Source organism: Podarcis raffonei, chromosome 10 (genome assembly GCF_027172205.1).
Source record: "Podarcis raffonei isolate rPodRaf1 chromosome 10, rPodRaf1.pri, whole genome shotgun sequence".
NCBI lineage: Eukaryota > Metazoa > Chordata > Lepidosauria > Squamata > Lacertidae > Podarcis > Podarcis raffonei.
Window position 1 is genome coordinate 27,921,013 of NC_070611.1, and position 20,061 is coordinate 27,941,073.

The 20,061-nt window shown below is 44.3% G+C and overlaps 1 protein-coding gene across 3 annotated transcripts in view; it reads left to right on the forward strand.

Annotated features, from left to right (window-relative positions):
• The window catches only part of TMEM117 (transmembrane protein 117), a 214,614-nt gene that overhangs the window by 132,613 nt on the left and 61,940 nt on the right, over positions 1-20,061 (forward strand). The window lies entirely within an intron of this gene.

Sequence of the window (20,061 nt, forward strand, 5' to 3'; positions counted from 1 at the left end):
CATCCGTCCAAGAAGGAGCGCCTGCCTCTGGTTTAAACCTCGCTCACCAGAAGAGTTGCAGATCCAGCGGGAAAGCAAATGCGGGGGGAAGTCTCCTGAGAGGCGCCCTCCCTGCTCTCAGAATGGCGGGATGATGAGAGGCGCCCTCTAAGGGACAAGAGACCCGGGAAATCCACCTCCCACTGAACTGAGCTGGGGGGGGGGGACTTAATTGGAAAGAGGATCGCAGCTTCCTCGAAGGGAGCCTTTGAGCTTGAAGCTTGCTGCTGGCAGAGTGGCTTTTTGCGGTCGCCCCAATTTGGGGCGCAAATACCCGGCGGCTTCGCCCCCAACCCCCACGAAGATGCGGCTTGGGGGGCGCGCGCGCGTTTCCACCTGACTCTCTCCCTCGCCCCCTCCCCGGAGCGTTGCAGTGAGAAAGGGAGAGTCTTCCGCTCGGCTGTCGCTGTTTCTCTCCACGTGTCCGCCGCCAGAGGCAGCAACGTCGGCGTCGGGCGGCCGTGCCTGTGCGAGCAAGTCTGGCGGCGGAATGGTGGCGAGGTGCTGCGGCTGCCGCCGGGCCCTGGCATTGGTGCCTCCCGGCGCGCTCTGCCTGGGCGCGGCGCTCAGCGGGCTCTTCAGCTTCGGCTTCTTGGCCTGCGCCCGAGGCTCTTCGGAGACTCCGGAGGCGGCGAGCGCGCCCCCCCAGATGTTGCGGCCGGTGCGGCCGGCCCCCCCTGCACCCCCCACGCTACGCCACTGTATACGTCACAAGTGATTCCTTTCTTTCCTTAAGACAACTGTGTGTGAAACAAACATCTTTCTCTGATTCAGGAAAGAAAGAAACTCTTGGAACTGCTACAATATAATCTCTGGCTTAATAAATCCTTGCAATATTTCATGGGTTGGTTTTGGGTTTGTGTTTTCTTGGAGATTTATTTTTCATAGTTCTAAAAGGACACTGCTCCTCTGACCTGGCTCTGGAGGAATTCTTGTTCCAGGCAAGCCATCTGACTGTTGGCAGATATCTACAGCTTCTTCCTCTATCAGCCTAATCCCTTTGCTCCAGACGATGGTATTCCTACACCAAGGCAGATGGTGCTGCTGCAGCCAGCATTCCTTAGCGGGCAAGAATTGGTAGGAAGCAGCTGTACACACAGGTCATCTCCAGACTATCAGTGTTTTGAGGGTGGGGGATCCAGAGCACACCAGAAATCTAGGTTTGCACATTTAAAGTGGATTAAAAGTGCTCTGTTGCTCTGGCAGAATAAATCCAGTGTTTTTAAAAAGCTGGCTTTCTGAGGTTAGGAAAGTGACAGGGAAATGCATAGAAAAGTGTGGGGAGAGTGAATGATTAACTGGAATATGTCTAACCACTGCACAAGCAAATCAGCATGAATGCTCACTGCTGTATAACCTCACTGCAAACTAATCATAATGAATGCTCATTGCAAACTGGACATAGTCTAATCTCCTCTTAAACTTTGTGCAAGCAAATCAGAATCAATGTGCAATAAGCAGGGCACCTGGAGGAGCCCAGAGACAGGGGAGATTCAATCAGTCAAGGTAACATAGCAAAATCACAACCAAAAATAACATCTAAAGGGAGACAAAATATAGAGGTGCTCATACGTAGTTCTAGAAATCTCAAAGCCAAGGAAAATGAGCTGAAATAGTGCCTGATATTGGAAGAGAATATTTATAACAGGAAAATCTGGTAGAACGATGACAAGCAGTAGAATATATTTCTGTCTAAAGACGACATACAGAAGAAGACAGAATGACCGCTCCCCACATTAAATGGGGGGTGCCCTTTGCATGGTCGCGCACAGCCCCTGGACCCTATGCGGCAACATTAGCACAGGCTTGGCTTCGCCTTCCCCCAGGTGGGATACCTGGAGGTCTCTGCCTACCTCAGTCAGTTGCCCAATCCCGCCTGGGGAAGCGTTGCCAAGGTGATTAGGCCAGGTAGGGGGAGGGACTACTTGCCCACACAATAGAGGGAGGATCTTACCTGGGAATTGTCAGTTGGCTCCAGAGCTTCTCCCACCCTACCCACCCTCAGTTAAGACTTCTTTTGCAGATTAACCTTTTCTCCACAGGTACGCAGGCGCTGCTACGTCAGGGTCGCTGTTGAAGGGCCGGAAAGGAATTCCCCTGCATTGGCAGGTTTGCCTTTCCCGTAGCAAAACGTCACAACTTTGGCGGTATCAGGCCTTGGGCGGAATCCTTTAGTCTATCTTGCCTAAATGGGGGGGTGCAGCGGTGACCCACGCCCCCTCCTCTTTGGGGCGGCGATACTAGGGTTCCCCGTTAAAGGGGTTGTTTGAAGGGAGGCGTTGGCCGTACGCCTAGAGGTCATCATTGCTCTCCCCTGCGACGGCGGCGTAACGGGGGCAGGCTTTCTCTGCTTGAACATATGTTCGCTAGAGCCAGCCCTTACCCCCCCCCCACTGGATAACCCTGATGTTCCCCAGATCCCCGGCGGGGGACTGGGAGGGATAAATGCCCAATGCCTCAGCCAAGGTCTACCCACATCTGAAACATAATAAAGTTGTGGCCAATTTTCATCCCATAGCACATTGTCTTGAGTCGTTATTCCACACGGGGGCTGCCCAGGGTTTGGGGGACTCCGCCTGTCCACGCAAGGATGGGATACACTGGCGTTTATTCATTCATCATTGAGCAGAATTCATTAGAAATCATGGGAAGAACAAATCCAGCCACATAATAATTATAGGTAGAGAGATCGGGCCAACGAAAAGGGGAATATACATGGCAGCTTTATAATCACTTTTGTGGAAAAATGAAGCATGGTTATAATGTATTGGTGCAATAAAGTGCAGAAAAAATATGATCCTATATATACTCCTAGGGACATTGTAAGCTAGATGTCTGAGGCTTAGAACAGTTGATCATAAAGCTGGCAAGAGGAGACAACCCTTGATTATTTGATAGGAATTCTACTTTGTCCATGGTGAAGCCTGAGGGCAAGGGAAGGTTGCTGGAGGCATGGAGAGAAGCAGCTGCTTCCTTCCAAAGAAGAGGCTGTGGGGTTATGCCAAAGGTCCTTCTGATACACCACCTTGTACCGTACCCTGCAGTAGCCAAGCCTCTGGAAAGCCCACAAGCAGAATGTGAGGAGAATGCCTGTCTTCTGTTGTTGCCCTCCAGCAACTGACACTCAAAGGTGGTTGCCTCTGATCCTGGAGGTAATACATCGCCCTCATGATGAGCAGCTATTGAAAGCCACATTCGCCTTTTAAGTCACTAGTGGCCATCACAGCCTTAAGGTAGCAAATGCTGTACTTTAATTAGAAAAGAAAAAGAGCTTCTTGTTGTCTGATCTGAACCTCATCCCAACTGGATTCAGGATTGGCACGTGTAAGAGGGAGAAAACCTCTCTCCTTTCCATCCATTTTGTCTGCAGTTGTCAGCGCTGCCCAAGGTCCCAGCTCACACAAGACCAACGCTGCCTCTTCCTCAAGTAAAAAAGTCTTTATTGAAGTTCAGTTTCATTTCCAGACGCGCAGCGCGCAACGCTACGTCTATGCCTTAGACCGTAGAAGTCCCATCTGAATCTCCTCCCCCCTGACACCAGCTTAAGACTCTAGCCTTACTCCACCTCTTCCTCTGTTCCTTCTTTCTCTGGGTCCTCCTGCTAGTCGGAGTCTCAGCCCTCCTAGATTCCTCTGACGCTGAGTCCCCTGACTCTTCTCCCCCCCTCCTTCGGGCTTTAGGACCTGGCTCCCAATCCGGGTTTTCTGCTGTCCCGCGCTCCTCCACATTTGAACTTGGCGCGCGCGCGCAGCCTCCCACTTTCCTTCTGACCGTTACACTTGTGTCACTGCTCCCTCTTTCGGGGAGGCTAGCTGGACCTGGCCTTCCCTCCGTTTCCCCACTTCCCGATGGGGGCGTGGTTACCCCTGACTCATCTTCTCTCCCTGCTGGAGGAGAAGCTGGTCCTGACTCATGTGACTCTTCCCCCCCACTGTGCTCTGGTGGGGGAACTGGTCCTGATCCTCCGCTACTCCCTTGGGAGTCCCCTCTGGTCCCTTGTTTATGGAGCGTCCCCCCTGGGACCTCCCTCGCCCTTACCATAGGCGCCCCCTCCTGGGAATCTTCTGATTCGCTGGAGAAGCTCATGGAATCTCTCGGGTCACTGTCATATTCCCCTACGCTCCCCTCTGATTCCTCTCCTCCGCTCTCTATTTGCTCTCTCCCCTGCTCTTCTGCTCCTGAGCCTCTGACAGCAGTTTACATGGTGTAACAAACCTCAACAATGACCCTCATTATGGGACGCAGGTGGGATTGTGGTCTAAACCACCGAGCCTCTTGGGCTTGCTGATTGGAAGGTTGGCGGTTTGAATCCCCGTGACAGAAGGAGCTCCCATTGTTCTGTCCCAGCTCCTGCCAACCTAGCAGTTCGAAAGCACGCCAGTGCAAGTACATAAATAGGTACCACTGTGGTAGGAAGGTAAATGGTGTTTCCATGCGCTCTGGTATTCCATGGCACCAGAAGCGGTTTAGTCATGCTGGCCACATGACCCAGAAAGCTGTCTGTGGACAAACGCCGGCTCCCTCGGCCTAAAGCAAGATGAGCGCCACAACCCCATAGTCGCCTTTGACTGGACTTAACCAGTCCAGGAGTCCTTTACCATTACATTTAACAGTGGTACCTCAGGTTAAGTACTTAATTCATTCCAGAGGTCCGTTCTTAACCTGAAACTGTTCTTAACCTGAAGCACCACTTTTGCTAATGGGGCCTTTTGCTGCCACTGTGCCGCCGCTGCACAATTTCTGTTCTCATCCTGAAGCAAAGTTCTTAACCCGAGGTACTATTTCTGGGTTAGCGGAGTCTGTAACCTGAAGCATCTATAACCCAAGGTACCATTGTACTTATGACCTCCATTAGTTGCTTTTTTAAAAAAATAATGAAAAGCCCCAATCATTGTAGCCTTTCCTAAGTGAAGGTGCTTCAACCACTTGAGAAGGGTTGCTCCCTCTTCAGCTCTGCACATCCTTCTTGGGACATGCTGCCCAGCACCGTACAAAATATTCCAAGTGTGGATGCGCCTTGGTATAACAGTATTACAATACCACAGGTTTTACATACTCTTATTTTCATACTGATCTATGGCATTGAATACGATTCCTCCCCCCCCCCCCGCTTTCTCACCCTGGGTAGGCATTTCCTCTGAGCCACATCCACAACAATCTCTTTCCTGGCTAGCCACCACAAGTTCAACTGCCGTGAGCAAATATGTGAAGTTAATATTCTTTGCCATGTATGCAACCCTGTACCCTTCTTACACCCCCTTTCTCTCCCATCAGCAGTGGATGCTTAGGACCGCACAGGGGTGCCAATTTGAATAAAATATTGAGGGACCCCAGGTAATCCCTGCCCTGCCCATCAACTTGGGGGGTGGGGCTCAGCCCCTAGAAGTTGGCTCCTATGGCACAGCATGAGTTTGAAGGGAGAAAAATGCTTTCCCTTCTCTTCCAGCCTGCTGTGCAAACTACACCTAGCATCTTTTTTTTTCTAGGAAGCATAATATATACCATATTTTTCACTCTATAAGACGCACCAGACCACAAGACGCACCTAGTTTTTGGAGGAGGAAAACAAGAAAAAAAATATTCTGAATCTCAGAAGTCAGAACAGCAAGAGGGATCACTGCGCAGTGAAAGCAGCAATCCCTCTTGCTGTTCTGGCTTCTGGGATAGCTGCGCAGCCTGCATTCGCTCCATAACATGCACACACATTTCCCCTTACTTTTTAGGAGAGAAAAAGTGAGTCTTATAGAGCAAAAAATACGGTATATTGTATTTTAATGGAATTTTGAAGTTTCCTTTAAAAACAACAACCAACCAACCAACCAACCAACAATACTAGCCTATTCAGGAATCCTTGAATTCTATTGTGGAGATGATGTGGGCTGTCCATTCTGCCTCTGTCACTTCCCATGTGTTGAATATTCTGAAGTGAGGTTCAATCATGTCTGAACACACAGTTCTCCCCATGATTGGAACTGGGTTCCTAATCACAGGGGTGCCTGTAAAAATGCTCAACTGCGTGCATTTACAACCCTCTCTCCTTCGAATCTTCCTACTCATCACAGGAAAGGTCAAGGGTGGAGGAAGTGGGGCTGACATGTGACCCTATGAGGCACCGTCCACGGACTGAATTTAAGAATGGATGTTTTGAAGTCCTGATCTCTGACTGGAATTCTTCTAGAAGAGAATCAAAGGAATGATAGAACCTCAAAACAGTTACGAAATGAAGGGAATCCATTCATCCCTAAAAATAACCAGCAGCATGACTCAGATTTTTATAGGGCACCTGAAATCCTCTAAAAAGAGAAGTTGGCAGCAGAAAGTAACTTTACAGACTGTAGTCAGGGCATGCTGAAAGCTGAATCTGAATCACCTTGCCAGCTTCTCACAACCAGATCTCTGTAGGGTTTTTAGACATTTGTCATCTGACTGCCAAATGCCCATTGATCAGCTGCTGCAGATTGACATACAGTCGTATCAAATAGATATTATAGAAAGAAGTAACCTTGTGTAAGTCAGCTTAGCTGCAGAAGCTGTTAAAGGAATCTAAAGTGTGTGCTTTTTTATTTATCATTTCTGTTTATAGTCAAATGGTTCTTCACCAAATGGTCCATAGGTGGGTTGCAAAAATGTCACCATGCCAACAAGGGTAATTTACGTTGATATAATAACATAAAACCACCATGTATTTTAGTTTAGCAATATCTTCAGCATATATTTATTTTTCTGTGTGAGATTGGGTGTAATTTGTTAATAGTGGATCAGGACCTTGCCAGTGGTGGTGCCCACATTGAGGAACAGCTTCCCCCAAAATCTCTTCCAAGTTACAGCTTTGTATACATTTTTCCGGGAAGCAAAATCCTCTGTGCTGATGGTGGTTTTATTAGTAGTGTACAGCATGTTGTGGCAGCAATGCTTACATGACCTCCTGACAGCTGAGTCTTGCTGCTTACTAGGAGGTAGAGGGATAAGGTGGTAGGGACAAATGCATTGGCTGGATTGTACTTTGCTGGTATGTTTGTACTCCATTGATCTTCCCACTTCCTCACCCTTCCCATTCTCCCCGCCAGTGTAAGCAGCAGTCACAGCTGCCAGGAGATCTGCACCACCACCCCACAGTGCTGTGCGGTTTTGGCTTGTGTGTTGTTTTGTTCGCATTTTCTGTTATTCTTCTACTGCATTCATTTTAGTTAGTCAAGTGAAGTCAGTTTGTGAGACCGGAGTCCAACCAAGGTTGAAACGGAGTTGGCATCACTCTCGTTCTTCTCAGAATTCTTTTTCTAAGGGATTTCTTTTAGCTTAGTGCTAAAATAATTTATACGTTTCGTGCACTCTCTGTTTAAACAGAAGCTTAGTAAATAGTGTTTTGCATGTTTGTTTGAATGAACCCTAGACGATAAACTTATCTTCAATTATTTAGTTTCATTTTGAGGTGAAGAATGCATAGCATTTCCCAAAACAAAGTAATTGAGAAGATCCAAGTGCAGATGAAAGAATATGTAACGTGATATTAATGTTTCAAAGAAGGGTGAGCTATGCCTTTCTCTTTCAACTTCTGATTATGAAAGGGATGTGAGTGGGTTATTCCTTTGCAACCCATCATTTTAGTTTGAGCAGTTATTTCTTGAAAAGCTTTCTTCATAGACAGGAAGCATGTGTGTGTGTGTTTGAGACACTATAGAAATTCCACTTTTGTCATCTGCCACACAGCATTCCAGAGATTACAACATATTTTGGCTGGCTTCAGAAAAAACAAAACCATACACTTTGTTTTAATCTATACACAACTTCAATTAGTGTTCAGGTCAGTAAGTGGTAAGACGTTTATGGAATCAATCATTTTGGGTTAAGGAGTATGCAGGCTGCAGGCTCACTAATGGAATGGAAATAATGCCTGGAACTTCTCCAGAACCGTCAAAGTCTCAATGGAACAATTAAATATGTATGAATAATGTTTGCAGTGAAGTTCAAACACATCAGCCTGAGGCTTTTATTTTGGGTTTTAATTTATTCACCATTCCCGCCTCCGCCCCCTTGCAACTACTGGATGATCCAAAAACATTTTGGAGATCTCTGCCAGCTACATCACATACAGTATATATGTACAAATTCTGACTGACTCACAAAGCTGCAGTTATTTTTTCTACATCATTATTTCAGGAAACAGAAATAGATCCTGAAATTGGTAAAGCTTCTCTGCAAGATCCTTATCTTCCTTTCGCACACCATTGACTCTCTTGTCATCCAAGGGTTCTGCTACTAATGTCTTGAATATTTCATTGTTGTTGGCCTTCATGTTTTTGTCAATGTTTTTAGCAATTATTGCACCAATGAGTTGTTGCTGAATACACTTGAATACAGCTGCAAGAAGGAGGAAGACTTACGGTACATTTCAAATAAAGGAAGTACAGTGGTACCTTGGGTTACATACGCTTCAGGTTACATATACTTCAGGTTACAGACTCTGCTAACCCAGAAATAGTACCTCGGCTTAAGAACTTTGCTTCAGGATGAGAACAGAAATTGTGCTCCGGCGTGTGGCAGCAGCAGGAGTCCCCATTAGCTAAAGTGGTGCTTCAGGTTAAGTACAGTTTCAGGTTAAGAACGGACCTCCGGAACGAATTAAGTACTTAACCCGAGGTACCACTGTAAAGTAAAGGAGGCCATTCATCTATTGATGAAACATTTAAACTCAGAGTTGGTTAATCCCCCCTTCCCTTTCTCAAACACCCCCATACCATACTCTTATCTCTCATCTGTAAAGAGAGCAGTGCAAGTGTTGTACATATACAGGCATTGACTGGATCATGTCCTATGCTGTTGTTTTTTTAGCCCTTGTGCTTATGTAACATGGATCAGAAATTTATTTATATGGTTAGCTATCCATTGATTTATTTAAAATTTATTAAAATATTTGCATTTTGCCCTTTTGGTGAAAAAATCACAATGCCACAAAACAAGAACGCAACACAATCAGCATCAACAAGCAAAGTAATAATAATATACCAGTTTACAGATACTTTTTTGATGGTTTTGGCTCATGGAATAGAACCACTCAAGTGATAGCTTTCAGGTGTATGGAATGATAGAGAAGAAACATATCCCAAGCTGGTCATATCCCATCCGCCCCCTTTCAAGTAAGAAGTGAATTAAGCAGAGTCAAAATAATACCTGCCTGGAGTTGAAGAGCTGCTTGAATGAATGCCATCAGTTTGTTTGTCTCACATTAGTTTATGCAACTGATGTGTTAGATAACGGAGTCAAACTGAAGGAGAAGGAGGGGAAATCCCTAGAATAATTGGGGCCTTCTGATTTGGCTTTGTTTTGGAATGACTGCAAAAAGCAACAGCTTGGACAGCTGGTACACAAAATTTGATGAATTTCATAAATCAGTTCAGGCATAAGAATACGAGAAGAACCCTGCTGGATCAGAAAAAGGGCTCATCTAGTTCCCCGTCCTACTCCTAATAGTGGCAAACCCCATACCCATCAACTGCCCTGTGAAAAAAGGGACATCCTGTTTTTTCTTGCGAGAGGACAGCAGCCCAAATGGCTACCATGATCTCACGTGATTTCAGGCCGCACTTTTTAAGGGCATGGCACCCAAAACCACACTTTTTGGGGAGCCATATCTCATGTGGGTCATATGTCTTATCCTTCCAGGAGACTGTGAGCTCATCCAGCAAGGCAATGCCACAGTCCCAAATTAGGATTGGTCCTAAAAACTCAGTAGTGTAGAGCACATTTGTTACATGAACAAGGTCCCTTGTTTGATCCCCATCATCTTCAGGTAGGTCTGGAAAGGACTTTTTGCCTGATGCCCTGGAGAATCACTGCCGATCAATATAGACAATGCAGGACTCGATGGTGTAATGTACTGATTCAGTATAAGGCAGCTTCCTATGGTAACCAGTGATAGCAAAAACCTTTGCATGAGAGCCTGAAGATGATACAGTTGAGGTGATCAAATAGTCCATCTATCTGGTCGAAGGCAGCACCCTCTCTCATTTCTGGGTGACCTACCATCAATGTGTCTTTGCTGGGTTAAGCTTCTTTGGATTAATTGATCTGCATGCATCTCATAAACATGCTCAGACACACTGTGGATTCTCCACCAGAAGATTCAGAAATAACCTTTGGTACTGCTGTCAGTGGTAAGGCAAACAAGCCTTCATTCTGCTTGATGTCCTGGGCCATCAGCATAGAACTGCATATGATTTCCAGAGCGCTGCATTTATGGTTCACAAAGTAGCATTTGTACCAGCATCCAGTTCAGAGGCTCCAATAGAAAAAGACCTCGGAAATGAAACGAGTTCTTCAGAACTTTAGTGATAATATTTCCAGATAATTGCCATTCTTTGCAGAGCAATATAATAGGGTCAGCTATTATTCTGAAGGTCAGCAGTTCCTTTTCTGCACCTTTCATTTCAGATGTTAAAGATACTTGAAATAGATTTTTGGTTTAGAACACTGTGGCTCCAGCACGTCACCGATATCAGATAATAGTTCCAAATGTTACTAAGGGAACTCGCCCACAGACTTTTTCCTTTATTAGAAATCACTTATTGTTCTCCCTACCTTACAACCCTTTCCTGTCCATGGCTCAAACCCACAAGACTCCCAACCATTAGGAATCTTCGCCACTTGGAAATAACACTTTCAGTCAGCCCTGTTAGTTCAGATGGTTCCTTTGTTGTTGATTCATACACCTCGAGTAATGGGATTTTCCAATAATTAGACTTAGTACTACTGGCAAAGCATCTGAGCAAAACCAATAGTTTAAGAGGATTGCTGGTAATGTAATTACTTGTGGGAGATGTATGGATATCCCCCATATGAAAACAATATCATCCTAATGTGTTATTTTAGTGATACCATTAGCAGAATGACAGTTTCTGCTCCAGTAATGACATGCACCACTGACTGATAGTGGCACGGGGAAGCAAAGGCAATTTATCTAAAGTAAACAGTAAAGCAAAGCCAAGTGTGGTTGAAAACTCAGTTTCAGGCTCCTATTAAAGCAAAACCCAAACACTAGCAATCCTGGAGTAGATTTAACGTTCTGTTATTGTCAGTGGTTTCATTCATTTCTTTCTTGTAAATGGCTTCAAACGATTCCTTCTCTTGTGTCTGCTATAGGTAAAATCATTTATGCTCTGCTTGCACCGAGGTCCTAAACACACCCTATGTACAAAATAATGATCCTTGTGTTGTTATATTAAAACCTGTACCTTGCATGTCATGATAAAGGGCTGAGAGTCCAACTCTGAAGGGTCTGTCCCTGAGAAAAAAGATGTGGGAGGAAGCTCACCAACATGATTTAAACTCCAGGGTCCAATTTTGTAAAGGCTGTTTTGCCTTCATAGCTCTGTCCCAATGATGATTGATGATGGTTAGGTCCCCTGCAGCAAAAGCTGAAACTCAAAATTTGCTGGCGCAGCAGGTCTCTGTGTTCTGCAGTCCTTGGCCAGTTGGAGAGGGAGACAATACACTTGACCCTTTGCATCTAGAGAGGGTTTCCTCACTGCATTCGGTTGTTTCACTGAAACAACCCACCTTTCTCAGGTGTGGTCAAACTCTTAAAAAAAAAATAATAATAATTTTTATTAACCGACCAATCAAATCAAATCAAATCACATCACATAAATTCCGAATTACAAAGCCGAATTTTAAATTTTTGTTGGGGTGACCCATATTTCAAGTTCCGAAGGGGGATTCCGATCATCTTCTTGCTGCTGCGTTAATATCCACAAATCTGTCCAAATAATGTTCATAATTCTATCCAGTCTTATCTTGCTGTTTCCACATCTCATCTTATTCGTATATTTTTCTTTTTTTCTTTATGATCTCTTCTAATAATCTCCTTAAGCAGGTAAGCACCAATTATAATCCTGTGTGAATTTTTTCTTTCGTCCAGTCATTATATCAAGATGGTTTCCATATATCATCACTTTCATAAATAACAGCACTCTTTCCATCATTAATCTCGCAGATCTGTCGCACTTTATTCCCTCTGAGGAGGTTCACTCACAATATGAAAACAGAACTTTCCTCCTCCCAGACATAAATCTTTTGACAGAACTTGCCAAGATGGCGACAATATTTTTTGCTGCGTCATTCCAAAGCTCTTATGCTTTCCACGTTCTTCTTAAAACATGCTTTGGTTAGAAAGTTATCTCCACACAGTCTTAAATCCACAGCTTAAGTCATTTAAACGGCATTTCTGACTTGTGACTTGTGTGTGTGGGGGGGGGGGATTCTTGGTTAATCACATAGAGAAAATAAAGGAAAGTTTTTCCCCCTCCCCCATCCAGTCCCGTTGCCGAACATACCGAGCCTTAGTGTGGCTTCTCATGATTTATTCTTGTTCCTCCGACCCGTCTTGTTTATCAGAGATCTCTTCAGTTAGCAGTCTTTACTCCCCCTTCTTCCTTGAAATATGTGCATTAGCTTCCTCCTAATTGTTTCTTTTGAAGTTGTTGCAGCTAGAGGTGTGAATCAGAGACAGCGTCCAGGAGCGCCGGTCCGTACAAGGGCTTTCTGCCTAGGGCCCGCACCCCCTCAAATTCAGGGGTGGTATAGGGCACAGCAGGCAAGGGCAGTCCCCCCCACACCCTTGGGGGGGGAGGCTGTTTACTCACATCACAGCCTCTTAATTACCTTGTGTGGGTCGGAGAGATGTTATTGTCAGCCATCTTCCGATGCGCCCTTAGTGGCCACCCCAGGTGTGGTCAAACTCTTGATAACCTAGACTTTTGTTTCTTGCAAGGAACATTCTGTTGTCATAAGATCACCATTCGGTGCTTAGAGTGGCTCCAACATGAAAAAATACATAAATGTACATTATAAAATATAACAAAATAACCAATAAGTTAATGAAAGCATATCATTAAGGAATATTCAATAAAATGTAACACTCCTCTTACAATTCACAATAAATTCCAGCAACGATATATACAAAAACATAACCACAAAAGCAGCAAAAATATTGCTTCACCAATACCAAATCTTGGCCCCAACAGAAGCCCATAAACACCCCCCACAACACACCCTGATCTTTTCTGAAAAGGGTGCTTTGAATTTAATATTGTAAGCATTATATCCCTTGACGAGCCTTCTGGTAGTGTATGGACCTTCCCACCCATGATGATGCTGATGCTGATGCTGATGATAGCAACAATATTCCAGCAATTCTATTTTCTCCAAAGTTCAGAAAAGACAAAAAAGATCTCAAAACTAATCACACAAATTCTAAATCCAGTCTCTAGTTTCTTAATGTTTCTGTTCGTTGTTATTGAGAATACAACGAATCCCATCCATTTTGTGACTGATATGCCCAATATGACAAAGAAACTCTAATATCTTTTAAAAAATATTTATTATTTTCAGTTATATACATTTCAATAGATTTACAGCCATTTTGACATTTCAAAACTCGACTTCCTTCCTCTTCTTTCTGCGGTCCCTTAAATTTATTTTTATCGTTTTCCTGCATATTCTAAATTAACTTAACTTATTCTTTTATTCATCTACATTAACTATATACTCTTATGAAACTGCAGGTTATTTCAATAATCCTGCTAATGTCCTTATCTGTTTACAATTTGTTTGTAAATATTCAATAAACCATTTCTTTTCTTTTATAAAAAAAAGTTTGTTATCTTGATTTCTTATTTTTCCAGTAAGTTTCACCATTTCTGCATAGTCCATAGGTTTTTGTTTTATAAAATTTATTTAATTTTTAGATTTTGAAATTTACAAACAGTTATCTAACAACCAAAACAAAAACAATCATTCCCACACTTCCATATCTATATTATAACCAATATCTATTGCCCAATGTATCATTGAAGATTTTACTTGCTCATCCTTTGTTCTCCAGTCCAGAAATATCTTATACATTTTAGACAGCACTTTACATTCCAACACATCTCTCTCCCATTGGAGAAGAAACTCTAATATCTTGTCTGTAGCCAACAGGTTTACACTATACTGGCTGTAGAAAAGAGGCCATAATCCAGAGTTTAAATTAAACTAGTTTTGGAAGCACATTAAGCATAATGGGACATCTGTGCAATCAGTTCATTAGAGATGGTTATTGGCAAGTGGGAGTGGAACTTTTACAAGGCATTCCTATCGGAGCTCATTGGACTAAGATCTTTCTTGCAGGCTGTGACCCAGAAGGCAATGTCAGCTGCTGCCATTAATATATCATGAAATATATTTGAATGTGAAAAGCTCTTTAATTAACTGTGTTTTATTAAAACTTTCAGAAAATTAGCAATAAAAAGTTTTTAGGCAGGTTTTGGAGTATTGCAAAGGAAAGGATTTCCACTGTTTCATTTGACTATACAGTGGTACCTTGGGTTAAGAACTTAATTTGTTCCGGAGGTCCGTTCTTAACCTGAAACTGTTCTTAACCTGAAGCACCACGTTAGCTAATGGGGCCTCCCACTGCTGCCACACTGCCGGAGCACAATTTCTGTTCTCATCCTGAAGCAATGTTCTTAACCTGAGGTACTATTTCTGGGTTAGCAGTGTCTGTAACTTGAAGCGTATGTAATCCAAGGTACCACTGTAGTATTTTTTAAAACAGTCCACAAAAGGCCTCTATTCTCCTATAAAAAGTTCATTTTGATCTCTTAATTTCGCTGCCATCTTTGCCATTTCTGTGTAGCCCATTACTTTCCAAAAGCCACTCTTCCTTCGTTGTGATCTGCGCTTTCCATTTCTGTATATATAATATTCTAGCTTGTTTGGAGGTTCTAGCTTGTTTGGAGGTTCTAGAGACATCACCTTGCCAACAAAGGTCCGTATAGTAAAAGCTATGGTTTTCCCAGTAGTGATGTATGGAAGTGAGAGCTGGACCATCAAGAAGGCTGATCGCCGAAGAATTGATGCTTTTGAATTATGGTGCTGGAGGAGACTCTTGAGAGTCCCATGGACTGCAAGAAGATCAAACCTATCCATTCTTAAGGAAATCAGCCCTGAGTGCTCACTGGAAGGACAGATCCTGAAGCTGAGGCTTTGGGCACCTCGTGAGAAGAGAAGACTCCCTGGAAAAGACCCTGATGTTGGGAAAGATGGAAGGCACAAGGAGAAGGGGACGACAGAGGACGAGATGGTTGGACAGTGTTTTCGAAGCTACAAACATGAATCTGACCAAACTGCGGGAGGCAGTGGAAGACAGAAGTGCCTGGCGTGCTCTGGTCCATGGGGTCACAAAGAGTCGGACACGACTAAACGACTAAACAACAACAACAATATTCTAGCTGCTATTGTCAAGTGCATAAATAGTTTAGTCATCTTCTTTGGAACCTCTGTCCCTATTCTGCCTGCAAGGGAGAGATTTTCAACCTTTCTGAGTCCATGGGTCCCTTGACCAACTACTTTCTTTCTGCAGCAGCCTTGTGGGAATCAGGAATCCAGTTATGTCACCCCTTGCCTGCAGAGCTGGTAGCCTCTCGCCCTTTTTCAAACACCCTTCCTTGTGGAGTGTTCCCTCAGCCTCCTCTCCTCTTCCCTCTCCTTGGGAGTCCTCCGTGCAGCCACTGCTGCTGCCCCTGGTCTCTGAGCTGCCCCCTGCCCCAAATAAAGGTGCTCCCTCACACTGCCCCACAGGGCCAGCCCCAGATGCTTGGGGAGCTTGTAGGCAGGGCTGCTGCAACAAACAGCTGTGCAAGCCTTTGGGAGGCAGAGGCACAAGAGGGCATCAGAGGAGGGAGGGTAGGAAGGAAGAGGGACAGAGGCCATGTTGCCCACAGCTCCCATGACCACCATTCAGGGTGCCATGACACACTGGTTAAAAACCACTGTTGTAAGGAAAGCTTCTGATATTTGGGGAATAGTCCATTTGAACATTTTCTTCATCAAATAAAGCCATTTCTGGAGGTGAGGCTATAAGCAAGAAACAGAACGGGGCTAAAAGATGTGGGTCCCAGTTGCGCCCAAATACATGCTGAAGTTGACCCCACCCACAACAGATTGCTTGGTCATTTGAGCAGGATAGTGACTTACTTTTGACACAACCTGGAATCCTGATTTTCAACTTTGTGGCCTCTGAGTAGAGTTCCTCCTGAGAACATACGACCTAACCTTAGAGATGTTACCTTTTGTCCTAGTGAGATGGTCTGGATCAAGGAAACAATCATTCCAGCCTCTCCAGGTATAATTCAGAAAACATAGCAAAACAAATTTGGACAGTTTGCTTGGTGATGTTCGTTCTTTTCGTTAAAGGGGAAGAGAAAGAAAAACAAACTGTTTTTAAGAACTTAGAGGGCCACTCTTTTGAGGCAAATGGCTGTAAAAATTAAAAATCAGCTCCACCATTTCCTGCAGTTGATGCTGAACAAAGTGGTAGAACTCACGTCTTATTGTATTACACTGATTAGAAAGAAACAGTATTTTCTGCAAAAGATAGACAGTGTAGGATGGGTCAAATTATCCCACAGTTCCTCAGTGTAATGTTCACCACGCCTTCCTAGGGTGAACTGCTCCACACTTTCAAGTCATCGTTCATCTAGGCTACTAAAATATAATCTGAATATTTCTCTCCGTGAATCATTTTTCAAATTGCTTTCTGCTGGAGTTTAGTCATTAAGTTTCATTTTGGCAGCTGAACAGGGGAAAGAGTTCTAGAAAGCCTATAATTCACAGAAAGCTCAGGTTATCATTCCACACATGCTAGGGTAAGGACAGAGAATATTTTTCACAAGGAGAACCATGAACTTTTCATAGGCTGTTTCTCTATGTCACAGATAGGAAATGCTGGTATTTGCAAGTTAAAGCTTAAGGCTGAGGAGTTTAATTTAAATCAGCTGGTGTTTGAAATAGATAAACACTTTTCATTTGGGCAAATGATGGCCAATGCAAGTTCAAAGACACTTAAAAAAATATGGTGCTCTCTAAAATCTAATGTTTCACTGTGTAATGTATTTACCTAATCTGATTCCCCCCCCTGCATAAACCTATGTTTTATGCATACTCTAAGTGTTTTTCTAGTGAATTAACATAAATATCATTTTTAGAATTTAATATGAATATTAATGAAAATAAGATCAAGTGACATTTGGCATTTTGAGTAATAACTAACAGCACCAAAAACCCAGTGCTCTAGTTCGGTTGCTTATAATTTTAATCTCAAGTGACATGCAACTTAGTACTTCATAGTACCTGATGATATAAAATGTGTTACTTTATGCCTCATTACCTACTCATTTCATTTTTTTGTAAGCTTTGAAGGCCTTTTGAAATCCGCAGCAAAACTTTTAATTTCAGTAACTATGCAGCAGACCTCAAAGATTCACTGGAATGTCATTTAGTGCCAAAGTGATTTTCAAGTTCAATTAACAAATAAAAATGAAAATGAAATGAATTCACAAATATTAGGATTCATAAAAGGGTAGAAGACCACAAGTAAAGATCTAATCTTTCTACCAGTGTGTTCGACTATTGACTCTGAATTAATGGACTCTGTCCATCTTAAAGGTATGAACCTTAGGAAATGAAATCTGTCACACAGAACATGGGTCATTAGTTGGGCTACAGCGTTTGATTTCTTCCCTGAAAGCAGATGGAAGAGGGGAGAAAATGCAATAAATGTATATCAGGTGCAAATACATGTACAGTGGTACCTTGGTTCTCAAACTTAATCCATTTTGGGAGTCCATTCGACTCCCAGGACGGTTTGGAAACCAAGGCACGGCTTCCAATTGGCTGCAGGACCTTCCTGCACTCAATTGGGAGCTGTGGAAGCATGTCAGAAGTTTGGCTTCCGAAAAACGTTAGCAAACTGGAACAGTCACTTCTGGGTTTGCGACGATCGGGAGCCTATTTGTTTGGGAGCCAAGCTGTTTGAGAACCTAGGTACCACTGTATATGAAATATACTGCTTCTCAGCCTAACCTACTTCACAGGGGATTAAATGAGGAGGGGAAGAACAATGAAAGGTGAGAAATAAGTGCAATAATTAAAATAAATAACTAAATGTATGGTTTTTGAGACGCAGGTGGTGCTGTGGTCTAAACCACTGAGCCTAGGGCTTGCCGATTGGAAGGTCGGCGGTTCAAATCCCTGCGACGGAGTGAGCTCCCGTTGCTTGGTCCCAGCTCCTGCCCACCTAGCAGTTTGAAAGCATGTCAGAGTGCAAGTAGATAAATAGGTACCACTCCAGCGGGAAGGGAAGGTAAATGGCGTTTCCGTGCACTGCTGTCTGCGGACAAACGCCAACTCCCTCAGCCTATAGAGCGAGATGAGCGCCACAACCCCAGAGTTGTCTGTGACTGGACCTAACAGTCAGGGGTACCTAGAATCATAGAATCATAGAATCATAGAGTTGGAAGAGACCACAAGGGCCATTGAGTCCAACCCCCTGCCAAGCAGGAAACACCATCAGAGCACTCCTGACATATGGTTGTCAAGCCTCTGCTTAAAGACCTCCAAAGAAGGAGACTCCTTTACCTTTACCTGTGGTTTTAAAATTAAAACATAATGCATCAGTCTGCAGTAGCCTCTGCTTTTTTAATTTTTATTTACATTTTATTCAGCGGTTCTTGTGAGAGACTTCTTCCACCATAACACCATCATTTACAAAAACTGCACCAAATTATATTGTGTTTTCAGGATTTAAGATGTAAGGACAGTCCTCAAAGTGGCTGACAACATTTACGAACTTAAAACAGAGCCCCTAAAAACTACACACTTGAAACAAAAGCAACCAGCTTTGCTGAAGCAGAAGTTTCTGATGTTCTGATGTTCTTCCCCACAGGACAGAGGCTGTAGCCCTGAGTTGGGGGCTGTCCAACTTGAACAGTCTTCACCTGCACCGCTTTACGTGACCTGAAGGTGTTGCTGTGTAATGCCAGGTCAATGATGAATAAAACCACTGCCATCCACGACCTGATTGTGGATGGAGGATTTGACCTGGCATGTGTGACAGAGACCTGGTTGGATGAAGCAGATGGGTCTGTCCTTGCCGCTGCTTGCCCACCAGGTTTCTCTTACGCACAGCAACCCAGGTCATGCGGGCGGGGAGGGGGGGGTTGCAGTGATTTTTAGGAAGTCACTAGCTTGCACCAGGCGTCCTACTGGGAAGATCCAGTTTTCTGAGTGCATGTTCTGGAAGTTGGGCAATAGGGGCAGTACAGGATTCCTTTTGGTGTACCAACCTCCCCGCTGCACCAAGGATTCCCTGTCCGAGCTGCTTCAGGTCGTGGCGGATTTTCTCCTGGAGACACCTAGTTTGGTTGTCCTAGGGGATTTTAACATCCATGCCGACACGACCTTACAAGGGGCTGCTCGGGACTTCGTGGAAAGCATGGCCTCCATGGGGCTGTCCCTGAATAAGTTTGGCCCAACTCATAGTCATGGACATGCCTTAGACCTGGTGTTCACCTCTAGTGACGTGGGTGATCTGACACTAAGTAAAAGTGAAACAAAAGAAGTGCCATGGTCAGATCACTTCCTGGTGCAACTGGACTTCTCTGCGACCCATCCCCTCTGCAGGGAGGTGGGACCAATTCAGATGGTCCGCCCCCGCCACTTAATGGATCCAAATGGTTTCCAGAGAGTGGTAGGGGATGCTTTATCCTATGTTGATGGCCTTTCAGCTGATTCCCTGGTGGCCCGCTGGAATGCGGAGTTAGCCAGGGCTATCAACTGTCTGGCTCCGAAGCGCCCTCTCCGATTGCATGGAGCCCGGACAGCCCCGTGGTTTTCTTCGGAGCTGAGGGTAATGAAACAATCGCTGAGACGGCTAGAGCGTCAGTGACAGAAAACTCACTCCGAATCTGACCGGACACAGGTTAGAGCTCAACGTCGAGCCTACCAAGTGGCGATAGCGACGCCGAAGAAGACTTTCTTCACCGCCTCTATTGCATCTGCAGAAAATAGTAGCAGGAGACTCTTTCAGGTGGTTCGCAATTTAACGGAACCACCTTTACCACCGGGGCCTTGTAAAGACCCCAAGATCTCCTGCAACGATTTTGCAAAGTTTTTTGCAGATAAAATCACTCATATTCGGAAGGA